We start from the raw sequence: 13380 nt of genomic DNA, 5'->3' as shown, positions 1-13380 counted from the left end.
TTAGCAGAGCTCCTCTGTGATTTCAGTCCCATGTGGATCAGCGATGTGATTATGACTGAGCAAGCTTTCCTTAAAGGAGTGTTTCCTCTCAAGCAAATAACCTACTTCTTTCCAGTTACAGCATGTTAAAAAAAAAAACGTACGTAAAATCTGAGACCTCACAGAATCAGAATCAGAAAACTTTATTGCCAGGTATGTTACACAAACAAGGAATTTGACGTGGTGTTGTTGGTGCAAAAACAGACGAATTGGACTGACAAGTCCCATAACACACAAAATTGGACAAGAAAAAAAAAAATTAATACTAAAATAAGAGAAAGAAGAAAGGAGTACTAAGAGGAAGAAAGTCTGTACAAATAATAATAGTAATAATGTGCAATCACCAGACAGTTTTCAGAAAGGCTAGAACTCAGATAACCACTCTTTACAACTGTGGTGAACAGAAAAGCATCTCAGAGTGAACAACACATCCAACTTTGAGCTGGAAGCCGAAGACCACATTGGGTTCTACTTCTGTCAGCCACAAACAGAAATCTGAAGCCGCAGTGGACACTGGACAGATGAACACCAGAAAAACTTAGCCTGGTCTGATGGATCTGGATTTCTGCTGAGGCTGCTGATTGTAAGGTCAGAATTTGGAGTCAACGGCATGAATCCATGGACCCAACCTGCCTGGTGTCAACGGTCCAGGTTGGTGGTGGTGGTGGTGTGATGATAAAGGGAACATTTACTCGGCTCACTTTGGGTCTGATCAATCTAAAGGAACCTTCCTGCTCAGCACCAGTATTAATTTCATTACTGAACACTATGGCAAACCTCTGAAAATGAAAACTATAACGACATGTATTGAATTTTTCACCAACAAATAAAAACTATAATATAGCAGCAATCTAAAAATAGCGTCAAAGGACAAATGGGCATGTGTAGATGTAAAGTCCTATTCATCAACCTGCATACATCTGGAGGAGCACACACTATATCTCCCAAATAGTAACACACTTTCCTCCGCTGTTCAGAGCATGATTTAGCCTCTTGACCTGCTGGATTACCATTAATAAAAACCACTGACATGTCACTGACTAAAACTATACTAAAACTCATAATGAAGCAACTCCACATGTTGTTCCTAATGTTGCTCCACTGGATTTGAAAGCAGATCCAATGGAAGGTATGTGAAAATACACTGCTAATTACAGGACATCACTAGACTCCTTGTAATAATACAGTTAAAGTCAACCTAGTTAAGTGTTGGTGAGGAAGATATCAAATCAGCACAGGCTGTACACACCCAAATAGTCCAGAGAAGAGTCAAGAGAAGTGGAATCACCTGTGTGAATGCACCATGAGTGTGCAGGACCTATAGACCTTTTCATGGTTGATGTTTTGACATCACAGGAGGAACGCCACAGGTATACAGTAATTAATGACATAAAGGCTGTATTCCATTTAGCTCAGTCAGGTCCACTGTCCTGGCTGTACATACTGGCTCACTGGAGAAGCTTCCTGGGACACTTCATAGAACAGAGTCATTGGTAAAGTTAATGGTTCCACCTGCGCCTTTCCTGCAATGATAAATCAAAACTGTATGAAAAGGTCTATGATAAGCAGGGGATGTATGTGGTGTTGCATCTGTTAGCTGTGGCATTCGTGTCTGTCTCTGATAGATGTAGAAGCAAGAAATTGTTTGCAAACACATTATAAGAGGTTGGCACATTAAGGTGTGATGGAGACTGCTTTCTCCAATAAAAACCTCCCACATTTGTCAGTTCTGTTACCCTCCAGATTGTCACTAAATGATATATCAAATAACACTGGTTGCTGTAGGAAAGTTAGTACTCTGGAGAAACAGATAAAACTATACCCCGTGACATTGTTCTCATACAGAAAGACCACAGACACAGAAATCATCCATTTTGCAAAGTCACTGAACAAAGACTTTGCTCTACTATACTCTAATTTATGCTAAAACCAAAGCTCTACTCTGGCTTATTATAAGTTGGATTTTATTGTTGTAGCTCAAGCTGTGTGACTGCTCATGTTTCTTTGCCCGTTAGACCTATTTCCAGTCATGTTTCTGCGCTCCGAGATCACAGCAGTTTTTTGGGGAGGAACCTTATTATAGCTGAGAAAAATGGTGGCCAGTGCTATGTGAATAAAACCCATGTTGTAGTACTACTTCACTTCAGAAAGTGACATAAGAAGATATAGATTAATGATTAAAGCTTCCCTGTGGAGTTTTTGACCTCCATTATCACTATGGAACAGTTTTCTATCCCCTACACAAAGACGTTCATGTACAAACACATGGGTGACGCATTACACATGGTAACTTTCTATATTCACAAACCATAATTTTTACTTTTGCACACATGAATCCTGAATCCATCTCTTTACTCAAATTTATAGACATGAAATTGACATAGGCCTTCTCATTTCACTTTTGAACTTTTCTACATACCTGCTGCCAGAGACACACAGATGACACTCAAATCAACAAATATGTCTCAGCACCTCAGGGTGTCATATCCAGAAAACCCTGTTAAGTTAGGCTTTTGTCTTGTGTCTATGTTGTCTCGTGGCTTCTGGTTTTATTTTGAAATCTACTCTCCTCTCATTTCAGGTAACTTCCTCTTCCCCTTGTGTTTCCCTCCTGGTCTGATTGTCTTCCCCCGCCCTGATTGTTTCCACCTGTTTCCCATTACCTTGTGTGTGTATATATTGTCTGCATTGCCCTTTGTCCTGTGCCAGTTTGTCTTGTCGTATCGTCAGAGAACCAGCGCCTATTTCATGTTTAATCCCTTGCTGGTCAGGCCTTGTATTACGTTGATACCTTTTGTTTGATCCTTGCAGTTGTTTTATCTGAATTCTTTTATTACTTTGCTTAGTCGGTTATTTAGCTGTTTTAGCCTTTTTCCTCATAAGAGTGATTTTTTTTGTTTCTTAGTGATTGTAGCGAGCATTTTTCCTCTATGAGTGATTTTCTTTTGGTACTTGGTACTGTAAATAAAAAAAAAATTATTTGTACTTTGCCTGTTTGAGTCGTGCTTTTCTGTGTGAGTCCTTGTTTGGTCATAAAACAGGGTGTCTGTCAAAAGTCAGAATATGATACTGGTGAAGTGGCCGATGCTCTTTCCCCACCGTGAAAGACAAGCATTCAGACAAGCAGGAGAATGTGATTACACAGAGTCACTGGGCTGCCCATTGTTGTTGGCGAAGCCAGTGAATCCAGCCTATAGGACCGGCATTATGGGTATGAAGTGGGGCAGAGGAGCAGCCAGAGATTCAGTGTCCACACATTACACGGAGACAGATTCACTGGGCCAAAAGAACGTTTAATCCGATTAATTTTCATAGAGAGGGGAGATTAATTACTTTTGGCAGTCCATAAACAGTCTTCACTCTGCTTGATTTCAAGCCCAGTGACTGCGCCTCACATCCCTCTGAAGTGTGGACACATGCCACCTCTATCTGCATATGAGATGCACACTCATGGATGCACATTCATGCCTGCCCTCACGCACGCACTCACACACACACACACACACGCACGCATTTGGATAATCTTACCCTCCACCACTGTGTAGAATTATAAATCCTTTAGCTTGTTTCACTTAGTCGCTCATAGAAGTGAAAACTGAGGTCATAAGAGTGGTGATGAAACACTGGAAAATAGGTGTGTTACTGTGCCATTACTCATGCACACGATGGCATCATCCTTAATGATGTCATCAGAGCTTATCCTATGAATTTTATCTCTCTGACAAAAACCTGTCTCCTATACAACTGAAATTCAACAGCAAATGCTTTTTGTAGGAAAAAGTAATTGCGGCCAGATTATGTTTGCTATTAACACAACATGAGGATATGTTGGTCATTCATATTTAGCAAATACATTGATACTGAAATGTTGACAGACAACATATTTTTGTGTTTCATCAAAATATCTGATATTGCAGTACAATATCCACTTGTAGTGAGTCCAGCATACCTTAACTGAAGTGCTTTTGTTGTCTAAACCACAGACAGGACTCTGGATGTGAACTTTGTAGGCTCATCGTCCACCCCAGTCACCTCCTGGGAGTCAGCAGCCGTTAACCGTTAAATGTGACGCTTCATTCATTAAAAAATAAAATATGCTGCCTTTGAACATAATCCAGTCAGTGATTACATTTCAGTAGTTCTTCCAAAATGGATTATTTAATTTAAAACATCAGAAATTAGTGAAAAATTCTGTTGACATGACAAATAGCCCAAAATATTGAAATGGAAAAATAAAATAAAAGCAACATATTCTGACATTAGAGACACTGATTGACATTGTTGTTTGATCACTGACGCAAACAGAAACAATCTCTGCCATAGATTTCAGTAATAAAAGTATATCGTATCGTATCGTAGTACTGGTCTCTAGGAGTAATGTTCAAATACACATGTACATTACATATATGTTTAAATATATATGTTTGAATATTGGTGTAAAACCTGGTCTATAACTATCTCTAACTGATAAGTCCTCACAACATATGTTTTCAAGCAATGAGCAGGAAAGGGCCCGACAATTTTCACATAATGCACTCGCAGTTTTTTTTTTACAGTTCAGTTAGTCATCTCAGACTGTATCAGCATTTCTATGTACTTTATTAACATTGCTTTCTCTGAGAGCAATTATATCTTTCTGCTGCACACCTACAAACTCAAAGCAACAGTGTGCCTTGTTGCTATGGCGACGGTAAGCCGTCATGTTATTAGCAGGGGCATAATTATATATTAACAGGGTCCTTAATGCAGTAAATTCAACATGTATTGCTTATTTGTGATGTTTTGATGTGTCTGAAAATGTCACATGAAATGTTGTAAATAGAGATTTTTTGAGTTTTTGTAAGAAAGAATGCACTAATGTGTTACCAGTCTAAATTATAATATAATAGTAACATAAGAGAGTATTAAATAAAAGGGATAGAAAACGGCATCTTGAAAAAGAAACATTACTTGTATAACACAAATAATATTTACAGTGAAAAGCCAAAGTGGCTCATTATTAATAATGTAGTGGTCCAACACAAAAGACAAGGAGTTAATAGCCCATCATCAACAACATTTCTCTTGTTATCTGCTGCTAGGAAAACATGTATTGCCGACACGATGAAGCAACACAAACAATATAAAAAATGTGGGTGGTGAAAGATTTTTTTTTCTTTTTCCCCACACGAAATGCTCCTTTTAAATGAGGATAGTCCTCGCCTTATAAAGAAAAATAGGCCCTTACACTGGTAAACAGAGTAGAAGTGAGGTAGAACGGTGTGCACCCCTGTGTGACACTGCAGGACACAGAAGGGTGGTAAATACAGGCCTGGCAGGGCAGAGTGACTGGATCCACAGCAACTCACCACCCCCACTGGTTTTCATTCAGTCCCCCACTCCTTTCACAGCTGTCATTATCAGCAACACAAGGCTTAGCTTAGCCAGAGCAGGCAACTGAGCAGAAATAAGCCTACACCCTGGACACAAATGCTGCATTTATCACAAACATTCAAGGGCCAACCTGAGGCGGGATTGTGTGTGAGCGTGTGTGTGTGTGTATGAGAGGGTTCGAGTGATATGGATTTTTTTGAAGGCTGATATCAATATTTTGAGATGGAAGTGACTAATTATATTCTTGTTTTTCAATACTTTTGTGTTTTCTCATCTAAATCTTGGTGTTTCTTTTGCTATTGATTATGTAGAAAAGCCTCTAAAACAGAATAAAGTCAAACTGACATTTGAATTCTCGCTTTTAAGGAAATATAATAATTCTACAGCTATTGTGCATATTTTACAACATTTTCAAAACATGCTGGCTGTAGCATGGAACACTGTGTTATTTGATGACCACAGCACTAAGACTAGACATGGTGTACTAACAAAATAAATGGCCAACATTCAGCTGGGTTGTGCCATTTCATCAAATGTGGTCAAAATTGCTTTTTTTTTTCCTGGAGAGATATTGTGTGTCAGGATGCTGCTGCTGTGTAAGATCACATAGAAAACAATGGGAGCTGGTGTTTAGACATGCATCTTGCGTGTTACCCACAGGCCTTGAGCCTCTGAGTAGGTGTTTCCTATGATATCAATTCATTGGCAACTGGGAGCTTGCTAGGAGACGTGCTGTCAACTCCTGCAGTATGCTACTGAGTGAAGAATGTAATACAAGTCCACATAGCATTATCAACCATTAGCAATTAAAACTCTGTTTACTTATGTTCCACACAAACAGTATTGGCAGAATGGGAGTTTTAATGCAACATTCCAAGGTGGTTATGATGTAGCGTTCATATAATTATGAACAGCTGAATGGGAATAACTATTCACAACAGCCTTCGACTTATAAACACTCCCAAGTCAGAATAAGGGGTGTTTTTTTTCCTGTTCTACCGCTTTAGCACCCATGTTAACCTTGTAGTCACAGTAGATTAATAGTCTAAATTAGGTTTCCAAATGAATAAATAAAAAGCATGAAAAACCAGAAAGAAGTCACCCCAGGAGGTCAAAAGAGCAAGAGTACAGTAATAACTGACCAGATCCAAATGAGTAACCTCAAAAATACAGTGCATTGCCATACCATGATATTTTAATAATGTGTTATATTATAATTACAATATTATTGTTTTATATTTCATGTTTTGTGTGCTCAAATGTACCAGTTATGCTGTTGGAACTGCTACCGTGAACTATTTTTTCTTCAGTATTGCACCAACAAACATTGTCAGTCGGTCCCAAAATGTCTTGCCCAGTGTAGACCATCAAAATCAGGGCGCTGTCATTGCATAAATTTAAAAAAATGTAGTTGTCACCATGGATTTTCAAGACTATCCAGCTCCAGCAGCAACTTAAAGAACCATGCTGGCAGTATGTTTTTTACTTTTTTTATCCTATTAATTACCTATAAATTGCATGTATTACTCAGTTGCTTACAACTGTCCAAGTGTAATGTAGCATTTAGATTGTTGTTGTCCTTCCTGGCAGCCTTTGGTTTCCATGCATTTCATTATTGTATGAAAATGAAGTTCCAGGTGCATCTGTCTCCTGATAATTTCCAAGACAGGAAGTGATATTTTGGTATTTTTCAGGAGGTTTCCTGCAGAGGACTGAGCAATTATATTCTAATTACAGTGAAAAAAGAACAGTTGGCACAGTTGATAAGTACGCCTGATTTATTTGAGTTTCGAAGAAAGCCTTGAAATTATACTCACGCAGAAAATGGATGGGGTCATGTCGTGTCAAGTTTTTCCAATTATGAGTTCAGAATTTTGCCGTTCTCTCAAGTGAAATATTTTAGAAATTAACAGCTTCGTATTAGTGTCACTAACCTGACCTCTTTCACTTTCATATAATCTGATGACTTTTTCTTGAAAACCTTTCACCGGTTTCGCTATGATGAGAGATACAATTGCATGGTTCTTTGTTGAAACTCTCCAACTAACCCAAAAATTACCAGAAAGTTTTACCTTGACTGTAAAGCACTACCAGATGTAGCTGAAATAGTGTCTTCTCACAGCCCATTACTGCTACAGTAAGGAAATCCATGTAACATGGACAATAAATATAGCTGTACAATGTGATGAATAACCAATGTCATGGTAATTTCATTGTACTCCAAGTTAATTTTTATAGTATGACAAAAATTGACACACACATAGATGGTATCTTTTTAAATAACCAATACACAAGATCCTCCATTTTTAGGGCGGACCCCTTATTAATTACTTGTACTGACCAACAGATAGAAAACTGTATAAAAAAAAAAAAAAGAATAAGCTATGTTTCTCATCTCTTGCAATCTAAATAAGTGATATTATAAATAGAGTAGAGCTTCAAAGTTTATTCTTATCATTGGAATTAACAATTGAGAAACCAGTCTTACAGCAAAATCCATTTAGCAGCTATGGAGCTTTTGATCATATCACATGATGTTCATTAGCAGGAGGAGATAGAAATGTAATAGATTTATGCCCTCCATGAACTAATTCCATTTGTGGGGTCTTTTAAATTTGAGGTCATGGGTAGTGAAAGTAGCAAATGTTTGTATGAGAGAATGCTGGGTCTGAAATATGCCCTCACTGTCACGGCTGAAGCCAGGAACGCAGGGGAAAAGGGCCAAAATGCAGACACACAAAGGCAGGCTGGTGCAGTTATCAGATCAGGTGACCACAGGGTTGACTGGGGAAGTGAGAAGAGGTGTGTGTGTGTATGGGTGGAGCAGACAGGTGAATGGGCGCAAGGAGGAAAGTGTGAGGACATCTGGTGGGTGAGCAGAGTGTACTGAGTGCATGGTGAAAAACAGAGAGAAGCAAAAGAGTAACCGAAGGCCTATTGTGCTGTGATCGTATTACTGTCAATGGTCTGGAATCAAGTCAGTGAGACACGATGACCATTAACACTTTGATGTTGTTTCTTCAAGACAGGACTGACCCTAATCAGCCGGGCTCCTTTAGACCAATCTGCTCATTCTGACATCTAAGACATCCTGATGCTGAGCTCTGATGGAGACTCCCTGTCCAATTATCTCTCACACACAATTCGATTAAGTGACTATGTTAGGTCAATGAATATATAAAAGTGTTAGATATGATTCATTTACCAACCCAGAAATGTCTGTTGGAATTATTCCATGGTCCCACAGTGTGCAGTAATGGTTCTTATTTAACTCTAATGTTTATCTGTAGCCTCTGGCAAGTTGGACAGCTCTGTAATAGTAGTGTGGAGAAAAAGAAATAGCCGAGAAGTTAACAATCTCATGTCAAGATAACACAAACTCTCAATCAGGGGAATGCATGCAACAAAAAACTCTTCAAACAGGAAAAACAAACCTGCATCGACAGTTTACTGGGCTGCACTTTAAGGCCATTAACTGTTATTTACTGTCATGCACTTGACTGACAGAATGATAAACCTGTGTGGAGAGATTAGCTATAATTAAACACAAAATATCCACTCACTGAGAGGTGGAAGGAACAGATAGTTTAAATACTTGAACATAGGGCTTAGTCTAATGGATTCATTAATGGTTAATAAACCATTTACTAATGTTTTATATTTCAGCCATAAAGTATTAATAAGAACATTTGTTAGGTTGTCAGGTTGTGATCATAACATAAGCAGGTTTGTGAGGGCGCACTTAGCCACAGCACTGCTTTGAGCTAAATGTTAAATCAGCATGTGAACATGCTCACAAACACAATGCTAATATGCCATTGTTTACCATGTTCAGCATCTTACTGTAGCATATTAATGTCTGCAAATCAGCTCTAAACATAAAATATGACTGAGACTGGTGAGAATGTTGTCAGTGGTTCATTCTGAACCAAAGTGGTGGACTGACCGACAACAACTAACCTAATCTGGCACCCTCAGCGTGTCAGAGTTTTTACTTGTCCTGTGAAATATCTCAAAATGTATTAGATGGATTGGCGCAGTGTTTTGTACAGACATTCATCATGACTTTGGTTATCGTCTGACTTCCTGTAGTTTCTAATACTTTTGTGGTTGAGCATGAAAAGTCTTTACAGTTCTTGGACGGGTCACCATGAGACTTGGTTTGAATATTAAGTCCTCCCTCAAGATGAACTGTAATAATGTCACTAAAAATCCCTTTGGATGGTTTATCCTCCCTCGGTCTGACAGTTGCTTTATCTTAGCTTTAGCTAGCTTCATCAATCCATCAGATTGATAGATCAGTGGACCGTTAAGCCACTTAACCTTCTTGACAAATGCAGTATAAGGAGTATGTGGACCAAATGCCATTCATTAACACCTTGTTAACCTTTAAAACAGCAGGCTTGATTGATTAAAAGCATTATATAAATAACTTGTCAACATGTACAACTGGAAGCTATTTAGTCTACAAGTGTGGACATTGTCACTTAGTAGAAAGTGGAAAAAGTCGTGACCCTGATCAAGATTTAATTTATAAATCAAACCAAACAGACTGGTTAAGTTTTGCTGTATTTATTTTGTTTTACTTGCAATAGTCATAATTTAACAGCAGCTTCCCATTAGAGACCTTTCTCATATGGGCAGCTAATCACAAAATCCTTCCCCTTCATCCTCACTATGGGGGAACGATAGATACATTTTGCATAGAACTTGTTCTTAATAGTTATTGCCTCCTGGTAAAGTCAGCATGAAAAAGATCATCACAATTCAGTCGTGACATATCCTCATATTTTGTACCTTATGTTTGCTCATGTCCACTTTTCTTCCTCAACTACTCAACCCTAATTATTTATATTCTTTTTTTTCAATTTGTTCAAGAATGTTACCCCCACATGTTCATTGTACATTTTTTTCTGTCTGAAATAAAATGTTTTGTGAAAGCTTCTTACAGCTGTGACACATTAGGTCCTGAAATAGCCTGAATGCAACTCACTGTGGATGTTGACTCCAAAACCCTATAGCTACATATTAAAGGCCACATGCCTGCTTGTAATTTGAGATTAAAGTGAAAGGATGTTCTGCCGATACCATGAAGTGGTATTGCTGGTTTCATTGCAAGCTTTTTGATGTGCATACTCAGAAATACAGATATGCAGCCACATGGCAGATTTGTATGACAGGATCAAAGGGAAGGATGGAAATCAAAAGGCAGTGTGTTTTGAGGCTCAGCCCTCAACAGTAACTTCTTCAGAAAAGAAAAGAGCGATGGACTTAAAATGAGTCACCCTCTCTCTTTCTCTCTCTCTCTCTACCATGGTTCTCCTTCATCTCCTCTCTTTATTGTCACTTCTTCAGCTGACACAGCCAAACTCAAGGATTGCTCATGTGTGTTTACTAAAGCCTCCTCCCTCGTCCCCAGTCTGATCTCAGGCCATTCCATCAGCACTGCCTCCCTTTTGAAAACAACCTTCAGCCCAGGGAGGAGGAGGAGAGAGAGAGAGAGAGAGAGAGAGAGAGAGGGAGAGAAAAAAAAAACACCTCTGGGCAGTGAAATTGCCTTGTCACACAAAAAGGCGTCATTATTGAGATAAATCACCTCATTCTATTCCATAACTAAACTCTGCCTGAGCTCACCTTCCAGTGGCACCTGCCATCCAGGCTGAGCCATTACATGTACTCTCCAGACTGAAGCTTTGTCTGTCAGGAGGATTCAGCTCTGCCTCTGGTTGGTTTGGTTTGACACTCTGATCTACACACAAACTTCTCATTGAATCGGTGAGGCCCAAAGCTAAAATTAAGAACAAGACAGTAAAATATGCTGCAGGAATAACTTTATAAATGTTGTGTTAAAATGGCCTCTGTAAGATGCTCACTGCAACCTTTTAATCTGAAAAGCCAGAGATATGCATATTTTTTGTTCAGATTTCTAAACTGTGCACATGAGCACAATCCTAATTTCAGCTCCCTCCAGTTCCTATGCAATTGCTGCTTTCAGTGGATTCTACGATGGCCTTAAAATCCCAACGTTGTTACCTTGAAAACACAACTAAATGTCTCCCTTGCACCCATTAGCATGGAAGGACTCTGGTTTTATGACCACAGGGCTGTTTTTAAGAATAGGCAAGCTAGACAGTTACCTGGGGTGCCACCATGATGATGGCCCCTTGCCTTCTGGCCCCTGTGATGTCAATGGCAGTCTGTCATTGATGTACAAAGCATTTATAAGTGCTTGCTGTCATGTCATTGACCTTCTGGCTGTCACTGGTTTTGAGATGTCATGGGTCATTTGATCACACTGTTGTGTAAGAATCATGTATGAATAACCAAGTTATTTATGTTCCTCTGGGACAAGTAGTCAGAAGGTTTAACAAAAAATAACTTAATATGACAACAAATAACCAATAAATCTTGGTATTTTGATTGGTAGGTATCTAGAAATCCAGATGTTTGTTCCTGGATTTACAGCTGCCAAAAACACACCACTGTACTTGTATTAAAACTCTGAAGGCTCAGCGCTGGGAGGGAGTGACCTACTGAGCCACAAAATATATGAAATTAGTGGTATGTCTGAGTTCATTTCAATGACTAACTAGCAACAGTGAACAATGCTGGCAGAGTGGTTGATTTGTGTCTCAGTAATATCCATGACCACCTCCTTTAGCTCGATGCCTTCATTCACCAGTGGGTTCTCTCTCCAGGTTGCTGCCATGACAGGTACCGACGACCTTCTGACCACAGCTCGGAACAGGCATATCCACAGTGGAGGCCAAAGCATACGACTGCAGATATGATACGACCGCAAAGACAATCATCGATTTTCTGGTACCAAGTACACTTATGAATCTCACAGCATTGTTCATTTGCGGGGTCATGAGCATGCTGATCAGAGCTGTTGATTATGAATCATGCAAGGATATTACTAACCAGGCTGGCCTAGGGCCCCAAAACATCCAGAAATAGCCCTGCATCACAGGATGTGATTCATTGTGAAATAAACTTTAAAAATCATGCTGGCACTTCCCACCATCACACAAAGACTCAAAGACAGGGTACCCAGCAGCGTGACATGGGAAATCTGAGACATTTTCTACTTTATGTAAATGTCCTCTGACATGGAGGAGTGACGACCTAGAGACAATCAATCAAACCTGTTTTGATTCCTTCATGAAACAGAAGCACATTTTTCACGTTTTCCTCTCCACTAAACTCTGTAAAATAACGTAGAAAAAAAGGACCACAACAGGTCTTTTTTTTTTTCACAAAAGGTAAATGCACCGCATGATGATGCTACCTTCCTCCATTCTAGGCTTAAGGAAATGTGGGTCAGAGTTTTGACATCATATCACTTCTCTCATACATTGCTGTCTCTAACAAACATGCAGCTAACACTGAGTCAGCGCTTAATGTCTCTGAGAAGCCAGAGTACATCAGCATGTTTCCTTGTGATTACAAATAATGACACCACTGCTGCTCCAAAGCAAACTTCCTCATGGTAACATACAGTAATAACATGGAGCAGTTAGCAGACTGACTGTCTTTATCTTCCTCACCCTGCAGAACACTTAATGTCATCAGTAAACAAGATCTGGTCTATCTATGGCACCCCCGCCCCCCTTCTTTCTTCCTCAGTTGCATGTGTGGATTGGCAGGAATAAAGCAAACAGTTAGCGGGGAGGTTTTGATGGAACACAAAGGATGTGTTATCTGTGTTTGTTCCCTGTCACAGCTTTGGCCTTAGGAAGGCAAACACTAGCAGCAGTCTGGCTCAGTACACAACGCTGTGTAAGGAGGGAGGTGGAACACACTGCTCTGCTTTCATTAGCTCAGACATGTTGATGCGAGCTTCGGTGGGGATTTGTGACTGATGCTGTATTGACTGCGTATGGATTGCAGCCCAGGTGTTAGTAAATTAATCCATGTACATTATCAACAGAATCAACACCAAAATGATTAAAAATACCCATAAAC

At 39.4% G+C, this 13380-nt stretch overlaps 1 protein-coding gene across 2 annotated transcripts in view; it reads right to left on the bottom strand.

The window, feature by feature from the left end:
* Nucleotides 1-13380, bottom strand: part of tsnare1 (T-SNARE Domain Containing 1) — a 120465-nt gene that overhangs the window by 94490 nt on the left and 12595 nt on the right. The window lies entirely within an intron of this gene.

This window comes from Toxotes jaculatrix, chromosome 8 (assembly GCF_017976425.1).
Source record: "Toxotes jaculatrix isolate fToxJac2 chromosome 8, fToxJac2.pri, whole genome shotgun sequence".
NCBI lineage: Eukaryota > Metazoa > Chordata > Actinopteri > Toxotidae > Toxotes > Toxotes jaculatrix.
The sequence above is the reverse complement of the archived record's forward strand: the minus strand, read 5'-3'. Positions and strand labels throughout refer to the sequence as shown.